The 25470-nt window shown below is 43.7% G+C and overlaps 1 protein-coding gene across 5 annotated transcripts in view; it reads left to right on the forward strand.

Annotated features, from left to right (window-relative positions):
- Window positions 1-25470, forward strand: part of SHROOM3 (shroom family member 3) — a 143362-nt gene that overhangs the window by 49581 nt on the left and 68311 nt on the right. The window contains exons 1-2 of one of the 5 annotated variants that reach the window (XM_061442845.1): window positions 6655-6920; window positions 23202-23342. The exons of 3 other annotated variants lie outside the window; for them this stretch is intronic. The gene's annotated coding sequence lies outside the window, so the exon portion shown is untranslated. Of the gene's footprint in view, window positions 1-6654; window positions 6921-23201; window positions 23343-25470 lie in introns of those variants that run through there. One more of the 5 variants, XM_061442861.1, reaches the window with a different exon arrangement.

Genomic DNA, 25470 nt, shown 5'->3' on the forward strand with positions numbered 1-25470 from the left:
GGTAGTGATAAGTAAATGCTGTGCTGTTGCCTCAGATGGTCCTTATTTGGGAGACAACTGTTAAAGGATTTTTCATTGATGCTCTCTACCTGCATTTTGTTTGTCTCCTCCTCAGTTTGGGGGCCCCCAAATGAATGGCAGTATTCAAACATTAACCTTAGTCTGGTTCTTTAACAGGACTGCTCATATTCCACTTGTGTAAAAGCCAGTTCCTTTCTTTCTGGCCATTCCTTGCTAATCGCTGGGCCTGTTTTGCCCATTCATTTCCAGGACAACAGACCCAGACGTGTGTTCATTCCTGTAGACCTCAGGTCTGCAACTGGTGTGCTATGAAGAAGCTTGTCGATACTTCACACTTCATTGTGCTGAAGCCAGGACAAGGCAGAGTAAAAGCTACTCTGCATCTCAGGGAACTGAAAATCTTATTAAGTGTACCTTACATCTTCCAGTCCCTGGTAAACTGAGTTACATTTTCCTGCATTGCAGACCTTGCTGGCAAGGTGAATTTAGCTTGGTGGTCTGTTCTAATCCTTTTTGTGACAACTAGTTATTAAAACATTTAGAATGGTACAAGAAAATTACCTGTTTTCTCCTTCCTCACCTTTATATAGAGAGCTTTTCAGAACACTTTCCTCTGCTGGCTCAGAAAAAAAAGCACATTTGTTTCTTTCTGATAAATTTCGTAGCTGAGCAATCAGGCAAAAAGCATACTGCTGCTTGAGTGTCCCACTAGGCAGATCAAATTGCCAATTAGACAGAATGAGTGAGGGGAACAGCCTTTCAAACCATCACAAGAGAGACAAGATAGCACTGTGCAACAGGGAAGGACAAGCAAGTATCACTCACTGGTGTTCAAGGCCAGGTTGGACAGGGCTTGGAGCAACCTGGTCTAGTGGAAAGTGTTCCTGCCTATGGCAGGACATTGGAACTGGATGAGGTTTAAGATCCCTTCCAACCCAAACCAGTCTGTGATTCTATGATTTAATTTTGTAGTGGGAAATTTGCCTACTGTCCTCAGCAAACTACCTTAGATAGTTGATCTTTAACCAGCTGGAGTGTTTGAAAGCTACAAGCCACAGAAATAGGCTTAGTTGTTAAATTGTGAAAGGCAGGTTATTTTTTCCAGTTTGTTTTTTTTCTGTCACTTCCTCTCCAACTTCAGTACCTAAGCAGAGTTGGATGCAGTTAAAAAAAGACCAAGGCCTTTTCAGTGGTATCACTTCAATCTAATTGTGCTGTGCATGCTTGTATCAGCTGAGGATAAGGCTCAAAATGTGGGCATTGCCTGGTCTGCTTTACAGTGACCACAGTGGCCTACAGCAGTTGCCAAAAATAGTCTTTTCCACAGGTCAGTAAGCAGGAATGGCTGTCATACTGTCACACTGTTTACATAGTTTTACATTCAACATGTTGGTAACAGCAGCAATTAGATCACTGAGGCATGGTGGCAAATGTAGCTGTTCTGAGAATATCATGCTTGAAGGGAACTACAGTCATGGGTACAACAACTCTCAAACCCCCTTTCTAACGCAAGCACTGCTTGAACTAAGGCCTCCTACAAGCCATTAGAGTTGCTGTGGCATTCACCATTGCCTAGTGCAGGGAAGGGAGAGGTGAAAACATGAAGTCATTTGTGAGACAACAGGGTATTGTGAAGTGATCCTGACATGCGCGCTTTGGTCCCTGTTCTTGGTGCTATAAACGGACTTGAATAGAGTTCAGATGAGTTACCTCAGGCCAGAATCTGGTCCTTTGATTCTTTAAACTCTTGGATCCAGCATCAGTCTTGGTTAATGAGTGCAAAGCACTATTAAAATTTGCTAGTGGAACAGCAAGTAAAACTTTTCTGCAGAGAATTACCAATGTTTTAGGCCCTTACTCTGCACACACTGAAATGCAGGAGTCCTGCAGAGCTCTTCTGGGGTGTTATTCTTAGGGTTCAGGCCAGCACATAATTTCTGACCTGGGATGTGAGGGACTCTGATGGTGACACTTGCATTTACAGAGCCAGTGAGATGTCATGAAGTATGTATCTGAAAGGAGCTGTGCTTTACAGCAAATCTGTACACCTCCAAGACACACAACATGTATGAATCCTCTGCTCGTGCCCATCAGCAGCAGTTTGAATGGAGATCTGATGCTTTGGGCTTGGTGCCAGCCATCACCATCATTGCAGGGGGGTTGGACTAGATGACCTTTGATGGTCCCAAACCATTCTGTGATTCTTTGATAAGATAGATACTGCAATTAAACTATGTGGCTGACACTGCTCCTGATACTTACAAACTAAAACTTTATTAATGCCTCTACATGTCCCAAGGGTGTCTGCCCAGTTCTCATAGTATGTTGTATGTAAAGTGAAGGGCATTTGACTGTATAATCTCTCTCTTTCAGGGACAGCTCTGTAGTGAGGTGTAAGTAGAGATACGTACATAACAAAGATTAGTATTCAAGGCAGTTGATTTTCTGTTTTCAGTGTTAGTGGTTGGTAGGTTATGTCTACCTCAAGCTCAGCAGTTCCTTCATTTCTTTTCATCTCAAAGAGACTTTAGCTAAAAATACAAGTCAAATAAAGGAGGAGTTGGGATAGAAAACATTATCATTTTTCCTGTTGTGCTAAAAACTGTACAAAAAGAAAGGATTAAGCTTATCCTTGGCTATAACCATAATCTGTGTGTTTGTTTTCATGCTTCCCTACAGACTCCCTGTGTCACTTGGGTTATTCATATATTGTTCTCTTGGCACGTCCCTGTCCCTGGGCCCCCTTGCCTCAGCGACAAGACCTGGGGGAGATGCCAGGGGAAGTACGCTGCAATCCTGAGACAAGGAGTGTCAGAGGGGAGCTGGCTAATTCAGGAGCTCAGCAGACTTTGGATTCACACAGGGATATCTATAACTGAGATTTTAGACCCTATCGAAGTGTTGAAGTTTGGGAGGAAGATGTCAGTACAACTGACAGCTGAGGCTCAGGGCCGAGTCAAGCCCATGGAAATTGGTGGAAAGATTCCCACAGACTCAGAAAAGCCTTGGCTTAGACCCTCACTGACCAGGAGAAAATGGGCTATTCCTAGAGAGAGGGGAGGCTGCTGGCATTTTTACAAAAAAGCCAAGTGCCAACACAATTCTTCAAAGAACTCTGTGGACTAATGCTTTCCTCTCATGACACTAATGTAATTTTGTGGTGAATTTGACAGCATGCCAAAAAATTGCATCAAATAAATCCAGGTTTTTTAATGAAATTAATTAGAATAGGCATTGGCTCCCACCCCACTCTGTAGCAGTACAGGAGCATGATTCCAAAAAGCTGTGCTGCGATGTGGTTATTATTTGTTCAGGGGTGATGACTTGGGGAATGGGAGAAAGGACATACACATGGAAGTTTTCAGATTGACAGCTCAAGAGGGCAAAGCTGGCCTTACCCTGGTAGAGGGCTGGCAGGGTGGTCTTGTGACTAGTGCTGTTGTATGTTCAGTTGTGAACTCCTCCACAGCTTTCCAGTGTGCCTTTGGTCATGTCACCGTATTTCTCAGATCCCCAGCTGCCAGGTATCACAGATCATAGAACCACAAACTGGTTTGGGTTGGAAGGAACCTTAAAGCTCATCCAGTTCCAGCCCTCTGCCATGGGCAGGGACACCTTCCACTAGAGCAGGTTGTTCCAAGACCCATCCAACCGAGCCTTGAACACCCAGGGACAGGGCAGCCACTGCTTCTCTGGGCAACCTGTGCCAGGGCCTCACCACCCTGACAGGGAAGAACTTCTGCCTGAGTTCTCATCTCAAACTCCCCTGTTTCAGTTTGAACCCATTTACCCCTCGTCCTGTTACTCCATGCCCTTGTAAGAAGTCTCCCTCCAGATTTCTTGTTAACCCCATGAGGCACTGGAAGCTGCTCTAAGATCTCCCTGGAGCCTTCTCCTCTCCAGACTGAACAAGCCCAGCTCTGTCTCCATAACAGAAGTACTCCAGCCCTCAGAGCATCTTCATGGCTTCCTCTGTATTCACTCCAACAGCTCCACATCCCTCTTGTGCTGGGGGCCCCAGAGCTGGACACAGGACTGCAGGGGGGGTTCTCACCAGAGCGGAGCAGAGAATCTCTGTTGTGTGAGATTTTGGGATTGGGAAGGTGTTTTTCAAAGTTCATCTTTTAACACTAGTAAAATCAGCCTTCAGTTGGAGTCTCATATGAGGAGACATCTCCTCAGCTGATGCAAAAGTGTATGACCAGCCAAAACCCATCAGGTCCTAGCCCATTGTTTGTACAGTATTCCTGAGGTCTGAACAGCCTGTTCCCAGGTAGGTAAAGGATTTAAAATGTCCTTGTTGGGTGAAGCTCATAAGTCTAAACGTCTTGAGCATCGGTATTTTCATTAGAGGAGTTTTCTGTGCAGTTCCTATTTCATTAGGAAGTGTCAATGCTAAACAAGGGGCAGACAGCTAAGAGGTGAACAGAATTTCATTTTGACATCACTGGCAACAGCCTTACTGTCTGTGATTTAATTAGCTACAGTTTAGGACTGCCGGGATTTTAGGGAATTTCCCACAGTGGATAGTAAACATGAAGAAGATCTAGATACAGTTTTTGACAAAAAGATTTAGGCCACTGATGGGGAAAGCACAAAAATGCCATGGAAAAACAAAAATAACAGCCTCTAAACTGTGTTATCCTATATGGGACATTAGAGACTGACCCCTCACCTGAAGCTGCGTTAGAAACAGTGATTTTTGGCCACTGCCACTCTGCATTAGCTGCTGCCTTCACCAAGTGAATTTGGATTAGTTTGCCTTCTTCAGGCAATAATCAAGCTGGGGTTTGATTTGTTAGAAAGTGACACTGGGAAAGCTGGGAAATCTCTGCCAGTGCTGTACGAACTGCTTCTTAGGGTATGAACCTCCTGCTTTTGGAATTTCCTGAGGATTTAATTTGGAGTTGGAACAGATCACGATAGTATGAAGATTTGAAAAAACAAGCATGTGTTCTCTGACTGATCTGTGCCTCACTTCTCTACCTGTGATTGTCTCTAGGCTGACATTTTGTCAATAGGGCAAATACCTGGACTTTACAGGTATTTTAAATGCAGGCTTTAAATTCAAGAGCTGATTATAAATAATAATTTATGAGACATTTGTTGTGTAGTAGCTGGGTTATATGTTTATTTTGCTCAGCTACACTAGTTATCCAGGAATATAAGCAAATTTCTCAAAAGCCTTTCCATGCTTTTCTTGCTTGATCCAAAGTTTCCTCTGGGAGGGAGGTGGTGTCAGGAAAGGCTAATGAGCTTTAATGTAATCCTACTGATATTACCTGGTGTAGCGGAAGGTGTCCCTGCCTGCAGCAGGGGGTTGGAACTAGTGAACTTTAAGGTTCCTTCTAATCCAAACCATTCTGTGATTCTGTGATATGAATTGAGTTTGCAAGGATTTCCTTCAGTAAAACAAATGCTAGGGTGTAGTGGTCACTGTAACTACTTTCCATTTTTTCATGAATGGACTTGTGTGGGTCATACAGATCCCTTGGAACTGCTTCTCCCTTGTGGCTGGATAAATGGAATATTTCAGTCAAAAGAATAATGAAGAGTGGAAACTACACAAACGGCTTCAAATGGCCTTTTATATGCATAAATGTTCATGGTTTAGCAAAGGGCAGCCTAACTCCCTCACATAACTGCAGAGTATTCACCTGTATGCACCTGATCAATGAACCCTGGCTATGCCAATAGCTCTGTAAAATGGAATTATTTTCTTTTCCAGTACACATTTCTTCAGCATTCTGCCTGCTTTGACTTTGATGTTGGAAGGGAGACAGGGTTGGTTTTCAGTATCTGCATATAAAACATTTTAATGTGGGTTATACCTGCAAAAGTACACCATAACTTCTTTTTTCCTATTAAAAAGTGACTCTGCTAATTAAAATCTGAAGTATTGGTTTAAAAATACATCTTTCAGATGGTGAAAAGAGCCAGTTAACTCAGCTCAGAGCTACCTCTTAGTCTTCTGTGCTTGGCTTGGGGCACTGGCGTTGGCTCCTTCTGTTGATAGATGTTTTTATGTGGCATTACTCCTGGCCTGAAATGAAACAATTTGCTCCCCATACAGAAAACATATTAATCTATGTAACATATATTTAATATATGTTTTCAGCATTCTCTTGGATGCCAAGACAGCTTGGCTGGGTAGAGAGTAACTGAACTTCCCTGATTGCACCAGGCTGACACCCTCTGTATCAGGATGGGGCCAGTGTGTTGAGGGCCACCTACTTTTCTGTGCTGTTTCCATGGACTTCAGAGAGCCATGTGTCCTCAGCCTCCTCATACTGCTGGAGCTCAGGCTGGGTTCTTTGGCGCAGGAGAAGAGACAGTGTTACCCACAGAGCTGACAGTTGGCAGAAGGTTTTTATCCCCCACCCTTACTTCCAATTACAATTTCCAAATGAAATTGGAGTGGTGAATTTTGAGACAAACACTGTAATTCCTGGCTGGTGGAAAACAATTCCTTATTGAATATAGTTTCTTTTCCTCTCTCTCCCTCCAAAGCCCAGTGTTAATTGTAAGAGGAGGTCAACCCCCAGTCTACAGGGAGTCAGGGCAGAGCTGACTGGCACTTTCACTCAGCAAATTTCCCCTTTCCTCACGGTCTCTGCTCCTGTCTGTCAGGGCTGCTGACGACTGCTTGGTAGGAGGGCAGTAATCTGAGCTGCCTCTGCTGAGCAAACCTCCTGCTTTTTACTGTGGGATTAGTTCTGAGGTGCCTCTGTGCGCAGCACCTGTATCTGCAACTTGTTACCTCATTTGCTATGCTCTTGATTCTCCACTTCCCAGGGCAGTAGTGCCATTCCCTCCTCCAAGGACTGCGCTCACCAAATGGCAGGCTGCCTCCGGCCCAAGGATGGGAATACCTGAGCCTTGGCCTGGTGCCTCTGAAGGTAAGCAGCCTCTCAGCAGCTACAGCAAAGCAAGCCGGGCAGGGCTTTGTGCCTGTGGAGGCAGCAGGATCTCGTGGCAGGGAGAAAGATCTCTCCCTAGGAGAAGGAAGACAGGAGTCTGAAGGACCCTGTTGGTCCTGAACATCATGAGCATCATAAACTTCAGAGCCAGTGAGTGTTCAGGCAGTGCTGTGGCTGGGGTTCAGCTGCTATTGGAAGAAAACACAGCACACAGGGAGCCAGCGCTTGGGCTCTGGCACTGTGCAGCTGTTGAGCGGTGTAAGGAAATCTCTTGGGCTTTAGGCTAGAAAAGTGCCGGAAGCTTACCGGAGTGGTGGACTTTGGAGAGCTTCTAAGCTGTACAGCATGTTTAAGGCCATTCCCTCCCTCAAAGGGTGCTAATAATGGACTTGGGACACTGAGTCTCATAAGCAGAGGGACTGACTCAAAATACACACTGATGTGGCAGGTGATTTTTAGTTTTACAGTCTGGAAGAGACTCTGCTCAAGGCACTCTTTTTGGCCTTCACTCTTTATATGTTGAGAATTGTTTAAAGTGGGTGTCAAACCAGTCAAGCGCTTTGCGTCAATGTTTAATAGAGAAGGGCTAGCGATACAGTCTGGGGTATATTCTTGTTTGATTAATACAGGAACATTGCAGGTAGCAGAAAGAGAATATGAAAGAGGTTGATTCTAGGAGATGGTAATCAGTATTGCTCCAGTATGGGCCTGTACAAATTTACATTCACCAAAGACCTGTTGTATATTCTGCACGCCTATACACCCTTTTAGATTGGTTATGACTCATAAAGTTAAGTTCGTTGAACTTTGATTTTGTTTATTTCCTGAGACATTAACTCCTTCAGTAAACCCATTAGATGATCTTTAAACTCATTACCTGCTTCATTGCTATTAGGAGATCTTTAACTTCAGGTTTGTTGGTTTGTTTGTTTGTTTGTTTGTTTTTTGTGGATATCAGCCAAACCTTTAGCTGCATGCTTGGGCTGAAATTGTGTTTTTTCTACAGTGTGGTTATCCAGTTGTTCAGTGAAAGTTGGCAGTATGGGTGAAAGCATGTTGAAGTGGTGCTAGTGGAATATGGGGGTCTGTGTCCCTCTGTCAAATGGAGTAGTTTTTGGCTGTAGATTATCTGCTGAAGAAAAGCAACTTGGAACAGCCTGCTCTGAAGTAGAGATGCAGCCACAACTTGTGGGTGCAGCACATTGTCTTCCACAATATGTACTCATTCCAGTATTTGAAGACCAGGGAGATTCTGAAGGCTCCGGGGGAGACCTTAAAGTAGCTTCCAGTGCCTAAAGGGGCCAACAAAAAAGCTGGAGAGGAACTTTTGACCAAGGGCCTGTAGTGACAGGACAAGGGGGAATAGCTTTAAACTGACAGAGAGGAGACTGAGATGAGATTTTAGGAAGTTCTTCCCTGTGAGGGTAATGAGGCCCTGGCACAGGTTGTTCGGAGAAGCTGTGGCTGCCCCATCCCTGGAAGTGTTCAAGGACAGGTTGGATGGGGCTTGGAGCAACCCGTTCTAGTGGAAGGTGTTCCTGCCCATGGCTGGGGGTAGGAACTAGATGAGCTTTAAGGCCCTTCCAACCCAAACCAGTCTGGGATTCTATGATTCTATTATTTTGACAATACAACTAGAACTGTTTTCAGCAGCAAATTCCCAGTCACTTTAAATGGCCCCTAAATTTACTCCTTTTGCCTTGCCTGACCCAGCTCTATAAAACAAAATTCAAAGATGCATTTGGTCAGGGAAAGACTGTTCATACGCTCTTAGATTCAGTTCTTGGAGCACCCCACTGGCTGCTCACAAGCCAGCTATCCCATCTGACCAGGACCTGTGCATGGTGAGGGTGTGGATTTTCCTGCCCTCTCTTAGGAGCCCACTTTTCCTAAAGTACCTGCCATCAAGAGAAAAACTAGTCAGCATATTAGCAGCCCTGGATATTCCTGAGGCAGTGGAGCTGACAGATCCACAGGACATGGGAAGACACTGTTTTACAGAACAGATCCCATCACCCTGAGGCATGGCCTGATGCCTGCATGGGTGGGCATGTTCCCAGCATGCAGAGATGTATGGAAACTCTTGCCCTTCACTGGAGGACCCTTGTACATGCATTGTGAGGCTGCAGGGAGCTCTGCGAAGGATGTGACTCTCTCCTGACAGGGGGACTGCAGGCAGGCAGTACTGCAGCAAAGCATTCAGCTATAAATGTGGACAGTCAGTATAGTGTGGACAGCCATGTACAGACAAGGGATTAACTTGGGTCCTAGTCCACTACCTGCTTGAGTGATTTGAAATCTCCTGTGGTCTTCATATCAGGTTGTATATAAGCCAGACATATATGTCTTCCCTGTTCCTGGAAACAGTTTGAGCAGAGTGGTTCAGTGCTCTGTAGTATTCAGTGTGTGTATACAGTATCTGAAATTTGAAGAGATGCCTGAATTAAAGAGATTTCATGATTGCCTCCTTTGAGTGAACTGAAAAATCATCTAAGTGATGTTACTGTTTTCTCTGGTATGTTTTATAATCTCTTGAAGACAAGTCTTTCTGAAGCCTTCAAAGGGTTAAAGGCAATACCTCATAGAAACCCAAGTGGCTGAAGAAATACCAGATATTAACATTTATGTCAGTTGCCAAATCCTGGACATCTCTTTCTTCTTTTTAGAAATGACAGCATGCGGTGACCATTTAACAATAAATGGTAGCAACTTGGCTGTTATAGGGCAGCCCATGTGCACAGGCACTCCAGGGCTATGCCAGCATCTCCTTTGTTCAATAAAAGTAACAGCAGGAATTTGATTAAAGACTGATAGAAAAGGGGGGGGGGGGGGGGGGGGAAGGGTGTTAGGGGTGTAAAAGAGAAACATACATAAGAAAGATTAAAGAAAGAAAGAGCCACCTGGAAACTTCATTCCTCCTTTATTTCTATCTTAAGCTCATAAATACCAAATCTAAACCATTGTATGTGTGAGAGGGAGGAAAATTTCCTGCATGCCTGCACAGAAAAGACTGCACATGCAGTGGCACAAACTGACTTTTAGCAGAAGTCACACTGTTTTTCTCAAACTTAATGCTTGCTCCTTGTCTGCATCAGAAGGAAAACGAACCAGAAAATAACTTTAGCTTTGGATGGACAAAGTTAGGAGGGTCAGGCAAGTCAGATCTGTAAAGGAGAGTGGTGAAAGATTTTGGTTGAACCTGCTACGGAGCAGCAAGGCCATTTCCCAGGCTGTCTCAGAGCGGCCCTGCAGCTTGACTCCTTTTCTTAACAATGACTCAAGAAACATTCACGTGCTCTGGGGAGATCATTATTCAGATTTAATAAAGGGGTTTCTGGGAACCACTATTGCTTTGAATCAGATGTCCATTGCTGCAAGTCAATTAGATGCTTCTCAAACAACTCCTCCTGCCAACCTTAGTGACTATTGTGATCCTCAGGAAGATTGGAAATCCTTATTTGCAAAGATTCAGGAATGCAAGTGGCCAGCTACACACATCCAGCACTGCTCTTCATCGTCGTTAGCCTGCAGCATCTGCTGCTTTGTCTCCATCCTTGTTGTAAGTCGTCTCCCCCCACAAAAAAAGATGAACAAACCAGTGACTCCAGCAACCAAATGCAAATGAGCTCCAAAGAGCCCTCTTATGTGGGATCAGCAAGCAACAGGCAAATCACATTCAAATTCCTTCAGAATCTGAAGTAACACGTCTGTTGTTTGGGTTTAGGAGACCAGAACAGTAGGACTGAAGTGTCAAAAGTGCATGCAGGAGTGATGGTGGGTTGACTTTTCTTTAGCCTGGCTGTGCTCAGGGAGCTGGGAAGTACTATGCCTCTCAGGCAGGAATTTTCAGCGCACAGAGAGGAAGGCCGAGAACACAAACTCCACAGCAATGGGCACTTCTCAGCAGGGGTTTGTATATCTGGGGGGCTCTTCCATGTAATCGTGTTCTGTGATAGAATAGGTGGAGCACCAAGGCAGAATGCTGTACCTGGAGCCTGTTGCTAGTGCTTCTGGTGTCTTTTCTATACACCTGGATATTTAAGCACCTCAGCTGCTTAAATCATGCTTTTCCCCACCTGGTATTTCTCTTACTCCATCTTTATGTTGTTTTCCCTCTGCACACTTTCTCTCACACTTTTTAGCTGTTAATAATACTCGTTAGACAGTGAAACCTTTCTGGCAGTGACCTTGGCTCTGAACTGTCCTCCCCTCAAGTGGTTTGGATGTGACAATGTCCTCTGCAGCAAAGAGGACGGATCTGCCTCAGGCTAGCCTTCCTCACCTCAAGCCGTGATCCTGAAGGCTGCTACCTGCTCCATCCAGGGAGAAAGACAACGCTCAGCTCTGGTCTGGATCAGTCCGTAGGGGGCTGTTACAGGATGAGGTCTGTGGGGTGTTGACGGGAACAGCCAGCCTGTGCCAAAGTGAGGGGCCGGAGGTATGTGGGGAATGCGAATGGTATGCTTGAGTGGACAGCTTCAGAGCCAGGCGCAGGGTTGGCTCTCCTGCCATCTGTTGTGAACCCCGCAGGCCCATAGCAACAACGCCTCAGGAATGGGGCTGCTGCTTTTTTTTTTTTCTCCGTAAAGAAATTCTTCCTTGTCCTCTTCCCTGCTTCTGCATACGCATACTCATGAATAAGTAGGAAAGGGGCTCAGATTCCTGCCTCAGAGTGATGCATGCTAAAGGATAAAAGGGCCTTTTAGAGCTCAGCTTGTATTTGGTTTTCCTTTTGGAGCTGTGGCATTCTAGGAACATAAGCTGAGGTGTGTAATGTATTGTGAATTGCTAAAATCTCGTTCTATTCAAATTAGTAGCGGATATGTATCTGTACTGAGGTACACTCAGTAAAGTCTACAGTGGATGTGGAGCCACCCCATTGTCCTTGGTAAAAGAGAGACCATTTCTGCCTTGTTATTACAGAAGCCAAGGTTAACTGCTGTAGATAACCCAAATGCATTGATTTGTTGTGCCTGTTACATTCCTCAGGCCCCGTAGCACTTCTCTTCTAGCTAAGGGGCTTTGATATATAGGGAAGTGGTGGGACCAAATTCTCAGCAGCTATAGACAGCCCAGCATTACTGGTGCGATGCAAACTTTAGTGTCAGGGAAGATCTTGCCACAGAAGAACTCTGTCTCCTAAAGACGTCAGTGTATAGCTGGTGTGCTGCTGGGAAGAGTTAGTGCTGAAAGAGCCTTTATTCAGGCAGCAGGGGTAGGACCTTGCTGGCTGTGTCTGTCTGTCTGCGTGAATGGTTTTACTCCTTCCCTTCCCCTGGAAATTCACTCCTGAAATGCAGATTTCTGTTCTCCCCACACCTTACCCTTTTTTCCTGCTGTCAAGTGACTGTGGCCTCATTCCTGCAAATTGCTCAACCTCTAGCTGTGACTCAGCAAAGTGGATTTTTTCAAGCAAGTGTTTTAATTCCTTTAATACAAGGAATTAGATGTTGTAATTTCATGTGAGAGTTTCAAGAGAATTGGAAGTTAGGTCTCTTTTTTTTCCAAACAGTATATCGATTTGTTCAGTATTTCTGTGCCTAACAGATAAATACCAAAATCTTCAGAGAAGCCCCCATAGAGAAGAAGGAGTTGGGGAGCTGCTGAACTGAAACAAATCCCTCAGATGTTTCATGCCCTTTGCAAAGAGATGTCTTGCAAGAGGAGAGGGAATGAAAAACAGCAGAGACATCCCCTCACCAGCACGAAAGGCTGTTTCAAGCTATGCACACAGCTCTAGTGGCTTGATCACAGGAAGGAAGGTAGAATTTCATTGAAAGCTGATAGGTACATGGGGGGGATGAAACTTTCCCTATTTCAGGTATTTATTATCCCTCCCTTGACATCTGTCAGTTTGCAGTAGGTGATTTGCCTTTCTGTCAGCTCTCCGAGAACTAGGTGTATTTGCCTAAGCTTGTGGAAAAGGGTAAAAATTCTGCTTTCAAGTGCAGGTATCATTTAACCCTGATAAGAAGGCAGGTAAAGCATTTCTTCTACAGGATGGCTATGGAGAACAGGGGAGTAAAGTCTTTCTTGTCTTACCGAGATGGGAAAAAACAAGTCATTAAAATCTGATACCTACCTGCTTTTAATGAGAGAAACATTGTTCAAAGAAATAATCGCAGGCCTATCACCACCGAACCATTTTCAGGAGCCATTAGCCTTTCACCTCCTCATATGTTTTTCTTTTACTTTTGATATCATTCGGGGAAAATGGTAATGCTTTTGCAACAAGAGATTTGGGCTTTAACTTTAATCAAAAGCTTACTCGGTCATAACCACGCTCTTACATCCTTCCCTTCCAGTAAATGACCTGCAGAAGAACTAAGGGAGTAAGGTGTAGAAAACAACACTTAAAATCAAGCACTTGGTGTCTTCAGTCATGCTTATTTCTTCAGTGAGTGGGTATTTTTATGGGTTCCACAACAGTGCCTCCATCCTTAGTTTCTTCTTCCTCCCCAGGAACTCTTTTTTAGCAGCTGGGGACCATGGACTGTTAGTTGCCCGCTTGAGCTACAGGCATGAGGTTGTCAATATATCTGGCCTAGGTGGAAAAAACAAAGAACAAGAGCAAGCTATGAAGGATGTTACGAGCTGCACTGAGTAGACAGAACATCTTACTTAATTTAACTGTACCTTAGCATCAAGTTCTACCTTTCTTTGGTATCTTTGGTTTGCTGTATTCTCTACTTGAAAGTGGTCATAATGTAGAATAAAGATCCCTCATCCATGCATAGATGCTCCCACACTCCCCCAAATGTAATGAAAAGAAATGAGGTTGGGTTGGTTTATTTTTGGGCAGTGGGATCAGTAAAGGAAGGTTGTTGGTGACTGGACACTATTAAGATTCAATCTCATTTTCTCTTCAGTGTTTATTACAGGGTTTTCTGCTTTGCACCATTCTGAAGAACATTTTAAAATAAAAACAGAAATGCAGACTAGGTTCTTTACTGAGGCAGGGTGCACTTGCCATTTATGTGATGTACAGTTCTTCCTTCAAAGCCGCAGCTTCTGACCCAGGAGATTTGTGAAGCTGTCTGCTTTTCAAGTTTCTACCTCTCATGGTTCAAAGCCTGTTAGACAAGATTCTGCATGTACTAATTGTGACAAGTCAATGGCTTTTAGCCTGCTCATGTGATTTTGGGAGCCTATTTATGCTTTTACGCAGTTGGAGCATGATGCCTCAGCATAATGCAAGGGCAGAGGTTTTTCCTTCCTGTAAAGATCCCTTGCTCCTGTGCCACGTTACCTGTAAAGATCTCTTGGTGCCATGTTACCCCTGAAAATCCAGCCCACAGGATCAAGAGAACACTCCTCCATCTCAGTTTTGGGAGAGGCTGCTCCATCAGAAATCCATCTTTTCATAATAGTACAGCAACATGTATCATTGTGTTATAATACCTTCTTTGGAATGGGATGCATGTGTGTGTGTATGTGAGAGAGAATAAAAATGCATCATTTCCTTTGGCATTGTGTCATTGCAGTCTTCTACCCTGAAAAGTACTGAAGTTTTGAGAATGGAGAGGAGAAATGTCTGCAAAAGAGTAACTGTCTACTGAAGGCCCTGCTGAAGGGGGAGTTCTAACTCACTGTCAGCTTGTCTTTCTTCACACCACAAGGAATTGACCACAAAAGTTATTAAACCTTGAGAAAATTGAAAGTTTCTGATCTGCTTAGTTCTAGGAACAGCTGCTGAGTGGTTCAAGGAAGAGGCTGTGGAAGTTGCCTATTCCTTGCATCTGACCTCTTGAGAAATGTTTCCCAATTCCTGGCTTCATAAGGTATCATGTAATACTGAACTATCCTACTGATTCACCCAGTTGGAGTTTTTGCTTCAGCCAGTGACTGGAAGAGGAGGCTCAGAAAACAGCACCTTTAACACACCTAGCTGGACAAAACCCTTGTGACAGGAAAGGTCATGGTGATTCCACATGAAGGCTGGTCAGAACTTCCAAGTCTTTCCTAGCTGATCCAGCTGGAGATGTTGGGGGCAATGATGATCACCAGGTCTGCGTTAGTCTTTTTCTAGCAGCCTGGTTCCATCCAAGGGTTCACCCACCATCTGTAGTTAAACACAGACACTGTACCTCAAGCTTAGGATGAGAAGATGATCTGTCTATATCCTCTGCCTGTATTTCTGCCCAGGAGTCCATTTCCCTCTATAAAATTCATCTACTGTTGTTGCTGTACCTATAGCACAGCAGGTCTCTAGAATCCTTAATGATCCTGAATATTTTCTGCCAAAGCCTCAATATGTAGCATGAGATGGTCTTTGATGCTGATTTGTTTTCCCCTGCATGTGTTTAATTCTGACTGTGATCAGTTTTAATTCCAACCCAGTTTTATTTCAAAGGTTATCCATCAGCAGTACATGAGGAAAGTTTCTTTGCTACAGACAAGCAAGTGAAAAAGAATGTGAATCATAAATGAGACAAAATACATAGGCATTTATTTCAGTGCTGCTTGTCCATATTTGGTTTCTTTTTCTTCCTTTTATCTCTCAATATCAAAAAGCAAAAAAATGCTGAGAATGTCACATCCTGTTGAAGTTATACTGACAGAATATTCAGAGCAATCCACGGCAACAGCTGTATTGCCCATAGATCTTCAAGCAGAAAATTGTACATCATCTCAGACAATGATGGCATTACAGACCGACACAAAGTTCATGGTGGGAATCATCACTCAAGTCCCCTCGTTTGTGTGCACAAGAACCATGCTTATAATATTGCTGTGACATAGCACTTTGCATCTAATTTAAGCAATACTGGGGCTTTTGTTTGTCTTACAAGGTCTAACCTAAAGACAAAGAACGTAGTCCAGCCTGAAGTTTATGAGACGTTACCAGACATTTATGTTCACACATACACACTCTGTCGGAGGAATTTATGGCCATTACGATGTTCTCTAATGAGTACAAAATGAGAGCATTACATATTCACTGAATTAGTTTGACAGATTTTCATTTAAATATAAAAAGACTTCTAGTCTTTAGAGAACAAAAGAAGGGCTTTGTTTCCAGTGCAGTTTTTGAATCTGCTTTGCTGGAGCAGGACGTTGGGGGTGACAACGGGAGGGAGATGTTTTAGTGTGAATAATTCTCATCTTTTGATTTCATGTTGCCATTTCTTTGCTGCTTTTCCAGTTCCTCTGGAGCACCTTGGGGAGAGCTGCATGATGTCACGCTTTCAGTTGCAGCCAGGGAAGTCCAAATGAAAACTTGGCTTTTCCAAAGTGTGAAGGATGATTTGAGATTTGAGGGGATTGTGGGAATTCCAAGAATATTAGATTGCTGCTGTGAGCCAGAGTGAGCTTTAGTCTCCAAACCTATTAGTTCACTCTGTCTCACTGTTGGTCTAGTTCTTTGGCCTAACATTTTTAATAAATGTTGGGAACTGGAATGATAAGCTTGCTTACAGGTATATGATGCCATTTTAACAGCTCCATGCATTAGAAAGACTTCCAGCGTAGAATATGAGCCTTGAAACACAGCAGACAAGTAATGTGGGGGCTTGATCTTGATGCTGGGACTCCACTTGATGTGTGAGCTTATTCATTTGTGCTCTTTAGTTGAAAATGTTTTCTCAAATGCCTGCTTTTGAAGATTGCCTGTGATTCCATGTCTCATAGGATGAAGTGTGAGAGAGCACCATACTCTTTAGCATCCTGCAGTGAGCAGTGTGTTGGTGAGGGTCCTGGAGCTCATAAAATCTTTTCTCATCTTTGCAGCTGTCCCCTGAGAGCATCAAAACCCAGGTGAAGTTGCTGTGGGCTCAAACCCATCACTATAATATATGATAGCCTGGATTCTTCTTGAGAGTTTCTGAAAGAACTAATACAAATACAGCTATGTCTGTAGCTGTACAGCTCACCTGCTGTAAGCTTAGTGGTGTGGAGTGGTCTTTATCCACGGATGAAGTGTGGATATTCATGAATATTATGTGCAGTGTCTTTATCTGTGCATATAGGCATCTCCTAGGCAGGATCAGACAACATGTTGGTGAATAAATGCCACTGTCTCAACGTGGGTTAGTGAACCACGCTTGGAGTCACCCACATGCCATAGGAGAAGGAAACATTAGAGAGAACGTGCTGCAAAAGCAGCTGCTATCCATGTGGAGAAAGATTGACATTTCAGCAGGAATTGCATTTTGAACCTGTTTTGGAAGGGTGTACTTTGTTCATCAGCACTCTGAACACTCAGCAGTCATGGGTCCCTACCTTTTTTTTTTTTTCTCCTCTGGTCTTAGCAAAGAAATTGTCTCATCCTTATGTTGTGGACTTACAGATTTCCCTTTTGTCTCTCACTTACACACAGGCATGATACCATGAAAAGATGCAAACAGCTACTCACCCCCCCTCCGCAGCTTTCTAACTTTTATGGTATTTCCTTAATAGGACAGTTTTGGAAGTCCAAATTTTTCAAAGAGGGGGAAAGCCCCTTCCGTCATTTGGCCCTGCAGACTTCTGCAGGCTGAGTGAGCAGTTCTGGCTGGCAAAACCTGCTCAAGGAAATGTCTGTTCACATTTCAGGGGCACAGGAGTTGCACAGTAGCATCTTTAAGCCTCCTCCTTAGTGTGATTGCATTCTTTATGATATTTTCCTGTAAGCATCCATAGGACCCTGTGGGAAAGAAGCACTACGGGTTCTGCCCTAGCAGTTGTCTCCTGCAAAGGAGATGCATTTGGGCTAGAGGGAAAATAACATGGTGCATATATGCAAATATGAGTGAGAGCAACTTGGGACAGAGAGCAAGCCACAAGGTAGGTAGTTCACAAAACTGTGTCTCTGGAAATCTCATCTCATTTGAGGTTGATGTAGGCTTAGAGTAAATCTTCTCTTTTTATGGTGCCACTTTTCTGTGTGTGGGCAGATTTGTTCATGGAATTATTTCACTAAAGAGGTGAGCCTAGCCTCAGGAAATGGCACAGTTCCTTGCCTGTTACTAGCAAATACATAAAGTGTGATCCTAGGTACCATCTCTTCGTTGTCTGGAGGGGAGCTGAAGGAATATGTCATTGCTCCTCAAGCTGTCAGTCTATGTCAGATACTGCAGTGGCTGTTGGTGGCAATACGGTGTCATTGGTTAGAGATCTTTTTCACCTTAATAACTTTAACCACACGGAACAAGACAAACTTTGCTATACGATCAGCTCTCCAGAGCACCAGCCACACTAACACTTGTCACAGGCCCCCTGTGTGCTCACCCCAGGTAGTGGCACCTTAAGGCATGTTCTCCATTTGCACTTATCTCTGTAGAAGAGCCCAGGTGGTGAATAGCAGGTTTTGCAATAGCTTGGATGTTATCATGGGACACCTTCAGATAACAGTACCTCCTTTCCCAAGTGTCTTATTGGTTTTATTTCTTCCCAACACAGCAACTAGTTAATCTTAAACAATCTCAGGCTGGGCCTGGCCCTGAAAAATGTCTTAACTGAATTTGCATAACAGAGACCATCTAAAATACAAAACATTTTGAAGGTTAATAGTATTTTAGCAACATATGAATGAACCTTTCTAAAAAAATGGTGTTCCTTTTAACCTAGTGCTTTGTCTCTGGTGTTATTAACAAAGGGCGCTCCAGAGTACACAGAACTGGCTCCTTTCAGTTATGTACCTGGCCAATCGTACACCCTGGAGACTGATTCTTGTTTCAGTCTTGCATTTTTTAGGATTTTTTTTGTAATATCATCTTGCATCAGCAAGTTCTGTTTCTCAGAAACTTGGCCATCAGAGAAAAAGAGGTGTTTTTTTTTCATTTTAGTTGTAGGATTTTTCTGTGGAAAGGTTAACAATATCCATACCAGCCTGCTCTGTACCTTTTCTTGTGTCTTTTCCACATCTCTTCTATCTGCAGTCTTTCGTCCTTCAGTTTATTCACCTTTTTGTACTGTATATGCTCTATTGGCATCACTTCAGCTGTGATTCTTATTCCTGAATTGGTTGGGAGATGCAGCTTTTCCAGTGATTCCTAAAGGAATACTTGCTTAATTTTGTTTCTGTTTTTTAGAGGCTACATGTTGGCCTGGTCATCTCTCTCTTTATGATAAGCACTAAGCATAACAATTTCCAGGGACATTTCTGTACTTCTTAAAAGTCAACTTCAGGTGTCCCCCAAAGACCCACATGTGCATCCAGCATATCCAAACCAAAACTCCTTGGATTATGTTAGATTTGGATTGCTTTAGGCTTCGATTACACATCTCAGGTCTGCCATCTAGTACAACAGGTTAGTGCCCTCAAAATGTCTAAAGCATCTAGTTGATTCATAACAAGGCATTTGTCCCCCTTGCCTTGTCCTTCCTGGAGATTGCCAGGTTGGCTGCTAAAGTCAGGTAAGAACTGACCTTTCCCTTGACTTTGCTGTGCTGCAAGCACAGTACTTTAGCGATCCAAGTGCTTTCATTCCGTGTTGTTTAACTCTTACCTTCTTTTCCTGGCACAGGCCTTTTTAAAATGATCTAACAAAAAGGTGTTTGGGCTTAATGATGAATTAGTGCTATTGGAATTTGAATTTCAAATTATTCCTGTCAGAGAGGCTGTACTTCTGGAAGAGGATTAGAGGCTGCTCCTTCTAGTAAAGCAGACAAAGCAGGAAATGATCAGCCAGCCCTTAATAAAATCATAACTAAACATTTATTTTGAGCCACGGTGGAAGAGACCCAGACTCATAAATCAACCTGTTAAGCCTTCAGACATGAGTTTTTGGAACCTCCTAGGCATTTCTTTTTTCTGATGCTGATAAGAAGTCTTTTAAGGTGCAAGCTCTGTGATATTATTAAGGACAAGAGTGAGTAATGTTGCTCCAGGCCTTGAATGGAGGCAGTGATTGACCATATCCCTCCATACCAGCAACTTCAGCTCTGAATATTTATTACACATAAGTACAAACTGAAGTGAGGTACCAGTTCATCAGGAAGCAGATAGAGTCATGTGCAGAATAAGTACCATTCCCTGAACTGTTTTAAGGAGGTACATTGAAAAAAACAAACCCTGCCAAAGCCAAATAAATTATTTCAGAGCAAACAAATGCACTCAGTGAATGTATCCCTTGCCCCCATTCTTTAACAACATCGAAGCAGATGCTGATACTTCCTAAAATTATATATTTTTAAAGAGATCTTGATGGATACTCTGGACTAACCTTTTCCAGACCATAACTAGTTTCCAGGGACAGTTGGCAGAGCAGATACAGCCAGAAGTGTTGTCTGTGGTGCGCGTCCCAGGAGCTCAGCTTTGGCTGTGAAGTAGGACACACCCTCTTAGATCTTTGTGTGCCACTTCTTCAGCTTCTTGGAGAGACATGGGGACCATGACTTTGTCCTATTTTGCTTCCTGGATTACTAGTTAGGTGTGTAATAAGATGTCAGGAAGTGGCCTTGCAGAGAGCAGTCCCTTTGGAAAAGGTTTTCAAGGGTTGGATCTCTGTCTAGCACTACTCCTGTGGATAGGACCAAAGTCCGGATAGACTTTGAAGGTTAAGCATAGCCCAAGTGAGTGGGGAAAGCATCTATTGTCTTTTTGCAGTTCAGTTCTGCACCATGGAGGATAGGAGGCTTTTTGGTGTGTCTGAAATTGAGCCCTTCCGTAAGACCTGTGTGCAGTCTTAGTACAGGGGCTTATTTTGTGCTCTGCAGAGACAGCAAGCCTTCAGGTGAAGGTTTACGGGCAAAGAAAAATACAAATTGTCTGCACTTAACATCATTTAAATATAGGAGTCAGGCAGCTAGTGTTATTTTTCACTGTTTACCCAGCTCTAATTCCCTTGGAAGCTTAAGGAAAGAATAATTAACCATCTTTTTGGTTATATACCAAAAAGATATATACCTCTTTCCTCATATAGTACATTAAAATAAGGGCCTGTAGTTACGTTGTATAAAGTCTGATTAGTAGGTGTACAATTTCGGACTCCTGTTGAGTTGCTATAATGATGGGTAACTGGTTCCTCTTGCACAATTTTGTGCAACTTGGTGTTTTGTTTTGTGCAGGTGCTGGCTAGAAGCAAAGAAACAATGCACAGCCAGCTTAGCAATGCAAAGGTATGCCACTGGGCCCATTTGGGATGAGCACTACAAACTTCGCTTGCACTTCCGCCATCTCTGAAATTATGAGTAATAGAGCACCCCAGGTACCTGTAGCTCTCCATAAGTGTTACAAGCTATAGGATTTACCAAGTGAAGCTTACACTGCAGTCTGCTCCTTGCCATCCTAGCAGACTTTCAGCCTACTGGGATGGCAGGGATAGTGGCTGAAAGTTACTCAGCCATTACTCAGGATCTCTGCTGAAAATCACTTTTAAACTTATAATTCTGGCATTTCCCGACCCCTGAGGATTCTGCATCTATGAATCTATGATTCTGTCATTCTGCAGTGCTTCAGCTCTCTCTGGGATTCACCAGAAATTAAGAACACACTACAAGGCATAGGAGGTAAAGCAGCTTTGCCACAGGGGTGAAGCTAGGGAAATGCAGCTTTGTACCTTCCCTTACATCTACCTTTGTTTGTTTGAAGTTGAAGATAAATCATAAGCCACAGGGCTGGAAACCATTTTACAGCTCATGGCGTAGGAATGGGTGGGTGTGGGTGCAGGCATTGCTTCAGAGTAAACCAGAAGTAAGCAGGTTTATTTTGCACGCTTGTTTAAGGGAACTGTGCTGGGAAAGGAGATGTGAGGAACAGCACAGAGTTTGGTTTTGCTCTGCAAATTGTCCATGTGACTTTTGGGGTATTTTGTTTGTAACATGGTTTACACAGATAAAGCAGAGCTAATCACTAAAAGCAGGTTGCAGGTAAGATTTGTATGTTGATGGAAGTAGCGAAGCAAGGGCCTCTTCGCCCACATGTACTGTTTAAGGAGGCAGCAAGTTTAAGGAGTAAGTGCTGGAGTGACCCTGTGAGTTGCTGTGAACAGGACAGGACAGCCTGAGCAGCTAATGGATGTGTAACACTGAGTTGGAACAGCTCTTGTAAACAGGTTTTCCCCTAATACACTTATTTCTCCCAGCCTCTCCTAACGGTGTTTCTTTGTCTTTTCATCCCCTGTGATTCAACGCCAAACAAGGGCATTCCTACACAGCACATCCAGCCTGCAATGTGTGGGGGCCACCAGGAAACCACCAGCAGTTCTTCCCAAGGGCTTTTGCCTCACTGAGAAGGACAAACAACTAGAGGAAAAGAAAGCTAAACCAAAGGGATGGACTGGCAAATGTGGAAAAGTCACAATGGACAAAGAGGCTGTGAAAATACCAGCATGTCTGTCTCAGCAGTTGCCAGTGCTAAGGCCCTGTTCTCCTTCTGCAGGTGTACATGGGCTGCTCTTATGACTGCAGTGGGAATAATCAGACAGTAAGGATTACTCATGCAAGTAGAAGCTTGCAGGCCTGAAGTGCCAAGTGTTGCTCACACTCACCCCTGTTTTTTCCAGCACTGACTATGCTCTGGGAGATGTGCACAGGAGTATTTTCCAGGGCCCTGAGCTTTTTAGCAGCAGTTGCAAGGTTAATTTGATCTCTCTTACGACCTTCTGACCCACAACATGCTATGGGGTGAAAGTTGCTTTGTTCTCCTTCCAGTTTTGTCTGAGCCTCTGAGGAATGGACAGCCTGGGGAGGTAATGTGCTGTCCAGGCAAGGCAGAAAAGTCCAGCAGTGTCAGCTTTGCTTGACGTTCATGACTGATCCTGAATTTCTGTCTTAGCAGATGGTCAGGTGAAGCAACTCCTTTGTGATATCCTATATCTTTGTTTTATAAATGGCTTAGTCAACTTCGTGACTGGTTCCTACCTAGTGGATACTTTGGATCAGGTCTAGCCCTGCAATGCTTTGTTGAAAAGAAGTGGCTGAAATGAGGGGATTAAGACAAAGCACTTTTCAGATAACCAGACATGCATGTGAGCTGTGGGCAGTGAGATGTGCTGGATACAGCACTGGCCTCTGACTCAGGATACTGGCTTCTAATCATTGCTAGTCGTTACCTACATGGTTGTACCTGATAAGAGCTCTGCTTCTGGGTTAGGAACCAACAGCGCTTGCTGCCATAAAAGCAGAGCAAAAGGCAGAGTCAGGCCTTCAGGCAGCAGAAATCCCCTCATACACCTTGTGGTATCAGGTGCTCCCTGTGGTATCAGGTTCTCCTCATACCATTGCAGCTCTGCAGCCTTCAGGGCTGACCCAGCAGGCCACATTCATATGGGACAGAAATGTATTGCCTGTGAAGTTACAGCCTGGAGTTAGTTGGCTGAACTATATTTATTTTATTAGGTGCATTTGGTGTGAACTGTTTGTGTTTGAGAAGCACCAAGTGGCTGCGCTGGGAGCTGCTTTGGAAGAGGCCACTACAGTATGGAGCTGCTCAAGAGACTTGTGAAACAGATGAGCTTAGCGAGTGCTTTCCACCCACCTGTAAGACTCTTCTTGTTTCTGTTTCATGATAAGAAGCAAATGTGATGTTTGACTATTTTTGTGATGATTGTACTTTCCATGTCATTTCCAAAGAACTAATTCACAAACATACGCAGAGATTATCTCAGCCTTGCAAGTCATCTCCAGGGTGGCACTGGGTTTGTGCTTTACCTTTTCTAAAAGAAAAGACTTAAGCATTTTTTGATAGTTAAGGTGTACATAAAGAAGATCTTAATTTAATTTCAAAGCCATTAAAATATTTTCTGTCATGAGCAGACATCTTTCATCTGACTTACCCCTCTGTGTGTGGAGAATTAGGAGAGTTTGTAACAAATGGCTTCTTTAAAGAATGAATAAGGGTTCATAGTTACAATAAGCTGCCTAAGAACTCCGAATGATCTTATCTTTTTAATGAAAATGACTGTAGTGTATTATGCCAGCTCTGAGTTCATGCTGTCACATTTCAGATTCCTTACTCACATTTGCTGTTAGAGCTAGTGTTCAAAGATGGATTCAACAAGGATAAAATTTACCTTGTGAGAAGATTTTTATTTTTCAGTTCGCTGCCATTTCAGCTTCCCTCCTGGGAAATGATGAGTGCAGTATAATAGCTGCTGGGATTGCTTGCTGGCTGAACAAAGCACTCTTCATTCATGGTGGATGGAAATGCTTCATGGCTGTGCTTCTGTAAAACAGGAATGAGTAAAGTTTGTAAGAGTAATCCAGGAGAAGCATTCACTGATTGCCTTCAGGAGAATTTCACTGTGATGGTGTGCAACCGTGGAGCCCTTCCCTGTTCCCGAGTTCTGCCACTGGTTCTAGTGATTCCTCCTTCTCCTTAAGCAGATAACAACACCTGCTAGTCCCTTCTTCTGGAGCAATAGAGAGGGATGGGGTAGAGGCTGGAAAGAGGATCCTTGGGAATTGTCCACACATCTTATGCCCATGCCTCAAAAAAACCCTAAAAGGCAATTACTTGACTGCTAGCCTGTGTGTTTCAAGGTTAATCCAAGCAGGATTCCTGATGTCTCAGGGCCTAATCTCTAAGAGACATCCTATGGATTACTTGCCTTTATCACCAGACACATTGGTAGGTCCAGGGGTTGTTAGTGATGTCTGTTCCCTTAGAGCGAGGGCAGGATTTGTTCCTGAGGTTGGGGGACCAGCTTGCCTCTTTGCTAGATTGGAAGCACAACCTTTCCAACCAGTTTGTCAGCTCAATTATTTAGAAACCTGCTTGGTTTATGCTATAAAACCCAGCTCCTGCATTGAATGTGGATTGCCAGAGGGCACAGGAACAACGGAATGAGTTGCTTTAAATCTTTTGCATAAACTACAGCAAGCCTTAGAGATGTAAAAAGGAGGTTTCTCTCTAGCTGATAGGTTTATTCTCAGCTGCATTCCTGCCACCCCAGTGGAGGAAACAGGCTGAGCAAATGGGGCAGAATACAGCCCATGAAATGTGGTTAGAATAGTGAGAGCTCAGAGCAAAGGGCAAAACACATTCTGCATGGCTGGGGGATTAAAGTCAAACTGGCAAACAACAGGGGCTTTAACTGCCTGCAGGTCTTTCACCTGACTGTTTTTAAACCTGTTTGGACTCTAACAGAAATGAAGGTGAATTAGAGGGAGATTTTCTTTGAAACCTGGGCTCAAGAGACTTGAAGATGTTAATACTCACCTTGGGCTCAGACCCCCTAATTTTAGTGAGCTGCTCAAAGCCTGGAGACCATGAGGTTTTCCTTACTCACTTTACTCACAAGTATGCAGTTAAAGGCAAGCCCAAAATGCATGATTTACACTTCAGTCTGACTCTGATCTGTCCCAGAGTTTGAAGATTGCTCCACTCATCATTTCATTGCCTTTGTCACTTACAGGGGATGTTCACTGGGTTGCTCACGCAAAAGGGCAGGCTGCCTTCAATTGGGAGTCTAGACTGCAATGCAGAGTGCAGGCAAACCACTCCAGCAATGCGTTTCACAGGCAGTGCTGCCATGAAGGTGATCAGCAGATAGGAAGGCTTACCAAAATAAGCAGTTCCCAAGTGACTCAATCCTGTGCACTGCCAAATATTCTGGTTTGATCCAGCAAAGCTTTTGAGATCATGATCAGCTTTGAGAATGTGAGT

Source organism: Pezoporus flaviventris, unplaced genomic scaffold, assembly GCF_033815535.1.
Source record: "Pezoporus flaviventris isolate CSIRO_AGI_PZ_B2104156 unplaced genomic scaffold, CSIRO_AGI_Pfla_v1 ptg000002l, whole genome shotgun sequence".
NCBI classification, from domain to species: Eukaryota; Metazoa; Chordata; class Aves; order Psittaciformes; family Psittacidae; genus Pezoporus; species Pezoporus flaviventris.